Source organism: Periplaneta americana, chromosome 9 (assembly GCF_040183065.1).
Source record: "Periplaneta americana isolate PAMFEO1 chromosome 9, P.americana_PAMFEO1_priV1, whole genome shotgun sequence".
Classification (NCBI taxonomy): domain Eukaryota; kingdom Metazoa; phylum Arthropoda; class Insecta; order Blattodea; family Blattidae; genus Periplaneta; species Periplaneta americana.
Genome location: NC_091125.1, coordinates 173,065,109 through 173,075,828, shown reverse-complemented (window position 1 = coordinate 173,075,828; position 10,720 = coordinate 173,065,109). Strand labels below are relative to the sequence as shown.

At 38.5% G+C, this 10,720-nt stretch overlaps 1 non-coding gene across 1 annotated transcript; it reads left to right on the top strand.

Moving 5' to 3' along the window:
- Positions 1-490: 490 nt before the first annotated feature.
- Positions 491-609, top strand: LOC138706883 (5S ribosomal RNA). The gene has a single exon (XR_011334129.1). It is a non-coding gene; the product is annotated as a 5S ribosomal RNA (ribosomal RNA).
- The last annotated feature ends 10,111 nt before the right edge of the window (positions 610-10,720 follow it).

Genomic DNA, 10,720 nt, shown 5'->3' with positions numbered 1-10,720 from the left:
TAACATACGACTGATACTTTATATATCTGTCACGTAATCCATCAAGAGACAAATGTCCCCCCCCCCCCTAGTCAGTAGCGAGCTTCAGTCCATTCGTAGTAGCCGCCGGTGCAAGAAGTGAATTGAAGTTTGTGTGAAGTTCCGTAGTATGGCATGAAAATGATGTCGAAAATCCGACTACAGTTCCACAACCATGTGGTTGAAAGGAGGCTCCGCTGTTGAACAACAATCCACCTGTGGCTTAACTTAGAATGCCGACTAGCTGTTTTATTAATCCCGTGTCAATCCAGCAGTGTGTGACGTTGAAACGTAACCAAACTGCCGTTGATAGATAGATTTATCATCTATCCCAATGACATCCAACGAGCTTGGTAATTTAGGTACAGAGTCTAAGCAGGCAGTTTACGTGTGTGTGTGAGCGAGTGCAGGTTTTATCGAGTGCACCCCAATCCCATCGTCCTCAAGTGCCTACAGATTACGCAGTTTCATCGGCAACGGCCATACCATGTTGAAAATACCGGTTCTCGTCCGATCACCGAAGTCAAGCAACATTGGGCGTGGTCAGTACTTGGATGGGTGACCGCTTGGGAACACCACGTGCCGTTGGCGATTTTTTTTTTTACGTCACTATTTCCAGCGTGTTCTAATAAGACTTATGGGATATTATGTTCCCTTCCCTATTCCAGCTATAGCTTGGATGATGACGCCGCTGCATAATTGTAGAGTAATTGATAATTCTTAAGTACTTGCAGCTCCGTATTGAAACTTATGACTGGTAGCATATTCATATGAGACGGTTCACTTCTCTGCGTTTTCTCGAAGAAGGGAATATGTATTCAGGGGATTGTGAACGTACCTCGCGCTCTCCCTAGAAGTTAGAGACATTTTAGGTAAAGAATGTAATATACTGTACATATATGGCTAATTAAAATCCCATTAGTTACTACATTTCAGTGGGTAGTACAAATTCCATAATGAAAATATCTCTGTCCTAGTAGTTGTATCCTTTAAAGAAGCTCGTTGTTTTCCCATGATGAAGGGCAGAACTTGGTCGGTAGAAATTTAAACAGACTGCATTATCAGACCAGGCGTTATTTCAATATCAGCGTTTAGTTTAGGAAATATAGCAATAGCGGAGTTGGGAGAAGTAGTTATAGCATGTACAGTAAGTATAAACAGTTCGCTGTACTGTACAGTGAATATAAATATTTGAATGTACGATGGCAAAACATCAGACATACAGTACGTAGCTCACATATCTTTAAAAATAAATAAATAAATAAATAAATAAAAATAAAGAAGACATTCTGAGGAGTGAGTGGAAAGTGCATATTATAATGAATATTTTTAACTCTCAGTTGACATTGAGAGAGAAAGCCATGCATCGGGGAACCGGTGACTGTTTTTGCGTTACCTTCTGCTATTGGCGTTGTTGGTTAGTAACGAATGAAAGGGGTAGGACGCGGAATCAAATGTCAAAAAACGATAGGGAAATAATAGTAACTGGTTGTATTTCGATCGAGCTCGGCGTGCTGATTCACCAGTGGGGTGTTTCACAAAGTTTACAATCTTTGGAAATTGTGAACTCTGTTTGTAAACTTCTGTTTCACAATCTTTGTTTGTAAAGGTGGACTGTACAAAGGAAATCAAATCTTTACGAATGAAATTTTGCGCTCTTTACAAGTGATATGTTTGTTTCACAACGAAGGAGTAATTTTACAAACGTGTAAACTAAACTTTACTAGTGAAGTTAGCACATTTTCTACAGTAGCCCTGTTGAAATAGCTTCTAATTGTGAATGAAAAAAATAAACACATATGTATAAAATCAATTTTATAGTAACAGGGTACCATTAAGAATTACACTGAAGCAGTTGTGATGTTATTGAGTAGTTCTAGCGACTCAGACGAAGATTTTGCATTTAGGCCTAACGTAGAATTTTCCGGCCACGTTCGTATCATTGTACGAATATTAATGAAAGGTTTCGAATGAATCCCGCGCTATACTTCAGAATACCGCGTTAGTTCTTATATACGAGGAACGTATTTAATAAATACTCGCACTTAAAGAAGAAAAACTTTGCACCGAAAACCAATCACTTAATAATGCAATGTCGGCATTACTTACGCAGTATTCTGAAGTCGTTCCGAATCCCATTTCGCTGTAATCTCTCCTACAAGATATGGGACATCACATGCAACATCTGAAAGGGAAAAGTGGTGCCCTAACCTCAAAGCGAGAACTGCATTGGTTGCATAGTAGCTCTCAGTTCCCTGCGTTAGCAGATAAGAACGGAATTTATAAGATTACAGTGTGCAAAAGTTCACACATGGTAGTTGATGTTGTTACAAGATTGAAAAAACTCGAGGCGGGTTATTGATCACCGAATGTGCTTACTCGGGCAAAGGATTTTTATGCTCCTCCTGCTGGGTTCCCTAATGTTGGCGAGGTTATGGATGAAACAATAAAATATACTGATGGACCAGCAGAGAGCGAAGTTGATTTTAATGGATGGACATGTTAGCTGCTCTATCAACTGCATATAACTACGTGGGTCAAATCCATTATTTATCAATTATTTGAATGAATTTCGCGCTAACTTTCGTCAGTTAAGTCGTAGGCTAATTAATGCATTGGTATGCTCGACCAATTGCATGCCGCGAAACTCCGTTGTCGCCGATGTAGCAAAATCTAAATAAAATATATATAAAAAAATATAAACATGTCCATCGATAGTTCTAAAATTACAGCTACTTTACCTCTGATCCTTAGTGATTTTTGTAAACTGTCGTTGGCGATTTTGTTCAACCAATTATGCGTATTTGTAAGTTTGTTTCGCCGATTTTGTAAAGTTCGTTAAAACATACAAGTGAATAAGATTGCATTGTGAAACACAGTTAACAAGCATATGTAATATTTCCGTTGTTAATTGTATATTGTTAATTTGTAATTTGTTAGCGTTGTGAAACATGCCCCCATTTACCTTTAGAGGTAATATCTACATTAATATTTAGTTAAAATTTAAAGAAATTTTAAACGAATGGAAGCTGCATTTTAATTCACCCCAAATTACTATGTTCCCTTTCAGATTATCAGCTGTTGTTGTTGTTGTTGTTGTATTGTAAGTTCTCACTTATTGTTAGCTAGCCGTACCCGTTCGCTCCGCTCCACCTGTTAGAAATAAATATAAAGTAATTACATAATTAAAATAGGACGTCTGATCCAGGGAACAACTTTTACAACAGCGCAAGATAATCTGCTTCGCATATTACCCAATTTTTTTTTAGCACTGCATTTATTGCATATATATTTTATGTATTTTAACACGATTCAATTGAGCATAGTTAAAATATGAATTATTAAAATAATGGATTGCCAAGCTAAAGTACTATTACTGCATACTAAATCAATACACTCTCGTTGTTCGTTAATTCTCTGAGATTAAAATGCGTGTACATAAATATTATTTTAAGAAATACAGAAAACGAATGTACAAAATAGCCTATCAAATTTTCTGTGCATAAGAAGCTATTTTAATCTTACCTGTCCTCGATTTACTCAGACGTTACTGTAATAACATTATAGCATTATGTCCATCTAGAGAAACTACAGTTTCCAATGGTGAAATAATAACTAATTATACAAATCAGTTAATTTACGAGCTTGTGATATTACTTCATACAAACACAGAAACATTCCCTGTAGGCTATGTTTAATAGCTTTCGATTGTTTGTTGATGTCCAAGGCCCCTGTTTCGATTGTTGTTGTCCAAGGCCCCTTATAGACGAAGTCATTTGTTCTTAATTCATTGCACCGTCTTAGATAGCGTTATTTTAATTTTAAAACTCATTTATCTCATTAAATATCAGTCCTATCAAAATGTTGTAAAAAAATAAAACTTAACGGAAATCATTTTTAAAGGAACATCTGTTATGTAACATTTTTTCTCAAATATCAATAATAAGCGAGATATTTCGATTTATTTAATTCAGGCCCCCTTATAACTCCCCTTTTAAATAATGTATTTCGAATGCCATATAGCCTAAAATCTAAGTTACAACAAACTTAATTTATATTCCAGTTTTCATATAAATCGGTTCAGCCATTATCGCGTGAAAAGGTAACAAACATACAGACAGACATACAAACAAAAATTTCAAAAATGCGATTTTCGGTTTCAGGGTGGTTAATTATATATGTTAGGACCAATTACTTTTGGAAAATCGAAACTTACCAGAAAAATTTCGGCTACAGATTTATTATTAGTATAGATAGTACGAGATACGACCGCAATTTTGTACGACTAGTGTAATGAAGGAATGCAAAAAATTATTTTGGAACTTTGCAATGTTAGTCTATCATTAAAATAAAATTAAATCTTAATTCGTCCCTTTTGCAGGAGTCTTCTTCATCCAGTATGTTGTTGGCTGATATGGAGGAGGAGGGGGGGGGGACATGCTCTAAAGGGATTAAATTTGCTTAGCAAATCGATATGGTGACTAACGCTTGCAATGCGTCATAGCTATAATTGTACTGCGCGGTAATTTCAGAGTAATAAGAGTTCAGTTCAGGGATCTGCTAATTTCTTCATATTGTGTTCGGCAATGGAATAGTACCGCAGTAGCATTAAGAGGTTTTTATAATTTGAACTGATATGTGCAGGTATATTGACCCCCCCCCCCTCCCACCGCTGGCCGACGCGGACTGCAATGACAACAGTAAGCCACACGTCATACGTAAGCCTTTCTTCTTCTTCATCTTTGCTCGCCTGGCAAATACAGTCTTGGATTTCACATATTCAATTTTTCACAGTCCCAACTCCCTTGCATGGACGTGTTTTCACGTACCTTTAAAGTTTCTCCTCTCATTCATTCAGTCTATTCGCAAGCCTGAGGGTTTTCCGTGGTTTTCCCTAAGGAGCTAAGACAAATGTAGGGATGAGCCCAGAAAGAAAAGGGCATTCACTTCCTTAGACCCTGGTAACTGCTCTTTTTAGAGGAAGGAGGAGGAGAAAGAAACCCCCCCACCCCCACCGACGTGGACTGCAATGACAACAGTAAGCAACACGTTATATGTAAAGCCTTTATTATTATTATTATTATTATTATTATTATTATTTACAATGGGACTAAAGGTGGTGTAGATACACTATGTCAAATGTGCCACAATCTTTCCTGCAATAGAAAGACGAGGCGCTGGCCACTAGCAATATTTTACAACATGCTAAATATTGCAAGTATAAATTCATGGATAATTTATAGTTAGAAGAACTCAGAAAACAATATCAAGAAAACAATTCATTTTCCAATTGTGTGAAGAGCTGACAAAACCGTGGATGCAGCACCGCTTTGCACGTCCTACTTTACACCGATCTCTGCGGGCAACAATTGAAGAACATCTGAACATTGCTGTGCAACAACAATGCCAGGTAATGCAGCCAGATGGTGAACGTACTGTTTGCTATAAATGTCCTGCAAAGAAGAGGAGAATGATGACAACATTTTGTGGACTTTGCAAAAAGGGGTTCTGCAGAGAACATCGCGCTGTTGTTTGCACTAATTGTAAATAGGACAATAACATGAACGTAAAGACTTTATGACAAACTTAAAATTAAATGAACACTAATGGCTACGAAAAGTGTAAAAGTTGTTAAATGTGTGATATTGAGTTGATTTCAGTTAATTAAAATGTGAGTAGTAAAAATTACGAATGCTTACCTTTAACATGAGTACAGTGATGATTACCTGTCTAGGGTTAAGTAGTCGCGTGGTGAGTTTAGGAATTCCCAGACCACCTCTAAGATTGTTTAAAATAAAGGTATTGTAATCGTACGTTTCTGTCTTTTGTCAATAGTAACGTTGACCTTTCTTTTTCGAGAAAACAAAATCTGTTGTACAGTTAAAGGTACTGAAATAGTAAGAAATTTTCTGAAATCCCCACGCGTTTGCAAGTGTAAGTCTCTGTTGTAACCTGTTGATTTACGAGAGACTGCGTGTGCTTCCGTACAGTGTTTCTAAAATGTGCAGTAACGAGTCAGAAATCATTGGAATGTAGTGTAGGTGTGTTTGTTATAACCGGGAATCAATCCGCAGTACTTGACCAATCAACTACGGGAAATATCAGAAAAATTGGCAGGAGTTAGCAAGAAAAACAAAGGTAAAATATCACGTGAACGAGCACCGATACCGAGCACTATGTACAATATACCCTAGAGAAAAAGACAAGAAAACAAAAGTCAACCGCTGCAAGTGTTACGAAGTGGTGTGTGAAACATATAATGAAGAATGTCTGCGGGAAGCGCATCTAGTGAGATAAAGGGTGAAATGGAGGATTCTGCTAAAAATAAAGAAAGGAAGAAAAATGTTTACAGTTAATACAAGTATTGTTTTCTCTTGTGGGTTTATGTTTAGTATAATAGATGTGTGTGTGTGTGTGTGTGTGTGTGTGTTTCATTAAAAATTAGCATATCCTTAATGAATACATCCTAAGTGGTATAAATGAAATTGTATAAACTGCAGGGAATCTTAAAATATGAAAATTGCGATAGTTGTTTTCTTTACAGTCCGACCTTTTTTAATAAACTAGTGTGAGATATGAAGTTTTGCACATTTAAGGGTTGTTAACATGAATGTAAGGAATATATATTATGATATGATATGATATGATTCTCAAATACTCTGTCCTGCTGACCCTTCACATTTCTGTATTCGGGCGAGTGTGTATTCTTCTTCTTCTTCTTCTTCTTCTTCTTATTATTATTATTATTACTATTACTATAATTATTATTATTATTATTATTATTATTATTATTATTATTATTATTGTGTGAAGAGTTGTATCGGAAGTGCTTTATAGACTAAATTAATAATTTCTATCTTAACTGAAATATTTACATTATATTTCACACAGTATAGTTACAGGTAGCATAAATTCAGATAATGGTTTTTATATGGGAATCTACTTCTTGTGTTTAGAGGCTACATTTATACAGAGTTAATAATTTCTCCCCTATGTAACATATTTCCATGAAATTTTATACGCATCTATGCAAAAACGAATTATGCTCGTGTAATTAGGGAATTAGGGAAAAATTAGTGTTTCTGATAATTTTTAATGTTTTAATAGAAATTATGCTCCTAAAAGATGACTAGCCTGCCATATTTTTCGCAGTTGGTAACAAAATGCTAGATTCATGGATATACTCCATAATTTAGTTGTTCATTATATGTTCAAGAAGTGTTGAATTTTTCTTGGAGAAATTAAGCTCCTTCATCCAGACTCTGAAAAGTGGCTGCTGTCGAATTCGTAAAGCGCCACCAAGAGATGAATATAACATCTAAGTTTGCAGGATGTAGCAGCTAAATTTTAAGCCGTATAGAGTTTAATATTTGATTAATGTGTGGGTAGAAGAATTGAAAGTTAACTCAGGTTTACTTGTAATGCACAGCCTGTTAAATATGTCGTAAAAAAAAAAAAAAAAAAAAAAAACTAGTTGCACAAATCTCAGTAAACGTGCCAATTAAATGAATGCTAACGTATTATAGATTGCTTTTCGCGTATTAAATGAAAGTACACATCTTGTCCTATGACCTCCATAAGGGAAGGTTTAACAATATAAAACAGCCACTGACCCCACGAACAAAAATCAACTGAAGAGCGTGACTTAAAAAAAAAAAAAAAAAAAAAAAAAAAAAAAAAAAAAAAAAAAAAAAAAAACTCATGTTTTGTCCCACCTCTTACTGATATTGATGTTTTGTATGTTGTTGTGCACAATGCCTAGCTTTTGTTTAAGCCTAGATATTACTTAAACTTCGGTTATGATGAAGTTGATTTTCTTACATAGTTTTGCGTTCTGGACAACTGTGCGCCGGCATCTCTCGGAACATCCGAGATCAGGTCCCTATCCCCTCCACCGCAAAGTCAAATAGCGTCTGTCACTTGATTTTGAATATTAAACAAACATACCATCACGGCATTTCCGTTATGGCATCTGGTGTCATCAATAAGCTACAAATAAAGGAAAGAAAGAAAGAAAGAAAGAAAGAAAGAAAGAAAGAAAGAAAGAAAGAAAGAAAGTAGCACAGTCACTGTCCTGAACAAGGTACGCAAGTATTATTTTAATTAATGCGTATCGCCTACCAGCCGCCGAAACTATTCGACAGGAGAGTGAATATCCTACACGGTCCTGTAAAAATGTTCTGAATACACTAAATGACGTGTAATTTTTTTTCTATTATTAGGACAATTGAACGTGTCATTGCTCCTGCGGGTTGCTTTGTTTCACACCACAGAGAATTCAGGTTCTCTACCCCCCGGGATTCTAGAGATAAGAGAGCGATGAGGTTAAAGGAGTAGGCGTTTGTTCGTGTTTTTGTTTTTACTTTAGAAAAATTGCGAAACGTGACGCAATAGCGATAAGTTTTATGAACAAGTTTGCTGAATCGACCAATTGAAGGTAATTTATATTTTGCTAAAGAAGAGAGGAGATTAATGAAATCAGTTATTGTAATAATCGTAGTAGATTGAAGGAATTGTTTGTATTCAAACTCCTTTTGTGAAATAAGCTGCTCGGATGCTTATCAGGGTGACGGTTATAAATGTTATCGTAATACCCACCCGAGGTCACAAAGGTCACAGTCTTCCGCTTGTCCTTTCCTAAGCAGACCACGTCTGTACTATCGAAAATAATGAGTCACAGTTATAGTTTCGTGAAAGTAAAAAATGTTAGATAGGAGACAAGTAGCTACTCTTATACAATCATAATCACATTTTGTATCCAATATAGTATAAACGAGCTACATGTAAGTACTGTGTAAAGTTTCATTAAAACAATATATTATATATGAGACAAGTCACTAATTTTTGTCAAAACGCATCGTCTATAAAGGGGTAGTTTCTCCTCTTATACAGTAGTGACTATAGTGCGAAGTTTCATGGAAATATGTCACATTTTTAGTCCAGCTAGATTTGCTTTCTGGACCACTTTGAGCCTTGGCGCTTGTGATCGGTCGGACGGAGGATCACTCGTCCCGGCGGCGTTAACCCTTAATTTGGTAAATATATATAATGTGCAATATTATAGAACTGTGAAATTTTTTTTTAATTTTCCTAAGAAACTTTGTTATCCATCGTTCTATTAAAAAATTGTTTATTAACCTATAGGATACATTGCGATATTTGTCAAACAGGCTGTGGGAAAATGCTGATACGGTGAGGAATGGAAAGGGAGAAACCATTTATATTATTGAGGTGACCTTGAACTGAGGGTAGTAGGAACGAGACCTGGAGTACGGTACAACCGGCTCTTCCGAGAAATAACTAGTGGCCCTGAAAAGGGCCTTTTTGCGGGCAGGAGTACCTTTGTTAATTCAAGCCCTCTCGCCGCGGATGCGCCTAGCCAGCTGAATATCCTTGGGCATAATGGTCACGCGCTTGGCGTGGATGGCGCAAAGGTTGGTATCCTCGAAGAGACCGACGAGGTATGCCTCGCTTGCCTCCTGCAAGGCCATTACGGCTGAGCTCTGGAAACGGAGGTCGGTTTTGAAATCCTGAGCGATTTCACGCACCAAGCGCTGGAAAGGCAGCTTGCGGATGAGGAGCTCGGTGCTCTTCTGGTAACGACGGATCTCGCGAAGAGCAACTGTACCAGGTCGGTATCGATGGGGTTTCTTCACGCCTCCAGTAGCCGGTGCGCTCTTCCTAGCGGCCTTCGTTGCCAGCTGCTTTCGTGGAGCCTTGCCTCCCGTGGACTTACGCGCAGTTTGCTTCGTACGTGCCATCGCTTACTCCTTCGTCCTCGCAACCCAAGTTGACGCAATACAGTCGCGCCCGCTGCCCCCAAGAGGGGTATTTATGTCTTCGCCCGTTGAGAAGCCACGCCCCTTCCGTAATGTGATTGGTCCGCGGGTTTTAGTATATAAACCAAAAAATGACCCGCCGTCGAGATCATCATCACATCATTCTGCCGACGGACGAGGTACAGAGACGTACAACAGAGGCTCCACTGCATCTCCGAGAACTTCGCGTCACAGCATCGCAGTTTGGCCTTGAGATGAGCACCAGCAGCGGCGGGCGCGGACCGCCGCGACAACCACCTGACGCAGCAGTCGTCACGGACGATCACGGCGGGCAACTTTTCATCGTTCCGACAACTACGAAGAAGGGAAAGAAGAAAAAGAAGACTCACACTACCACGACTGGGACTACACTCGACCAACCTACAACTGACTCCCATGAGACCACTACGCTACAGACTAAATTGACAACACTAGACCCGTGGACCGAACTAAAAAACTGGCCGTCTGAAAGAGCGAACCGATCAGTAATGGTCGAAGACGCTGACCCAGACTTACTAGCGACGCTCCAACCTCCTCATCGAGCCGACACATTGACACTTGGACCAAGAACGAGAGTGTTCACATTCTCGACACGACTCAAACTACAGAAAGCTACGAGACCCGACCCAAAGCAATTCGGGAAGAAAGCCCGCTACATTGCGCCACCGACCGCAACTCTACAAGGACCTTGGACGCTACCGACTGATCCTCCTGCACCATCCCGATCCGTGAAACCCGACCGGCCCTCAGAAGGTCCTTCCTCTGAACCCACCAGACCCGAAACCCCTCCACTGCAACACATTCAGGACTCGTACTTTTACACCACGAGTGAATCTGCCTCTTCTGAAGGTTCAAATGAATCCGAAGGAGAGGTAGACCAAGAC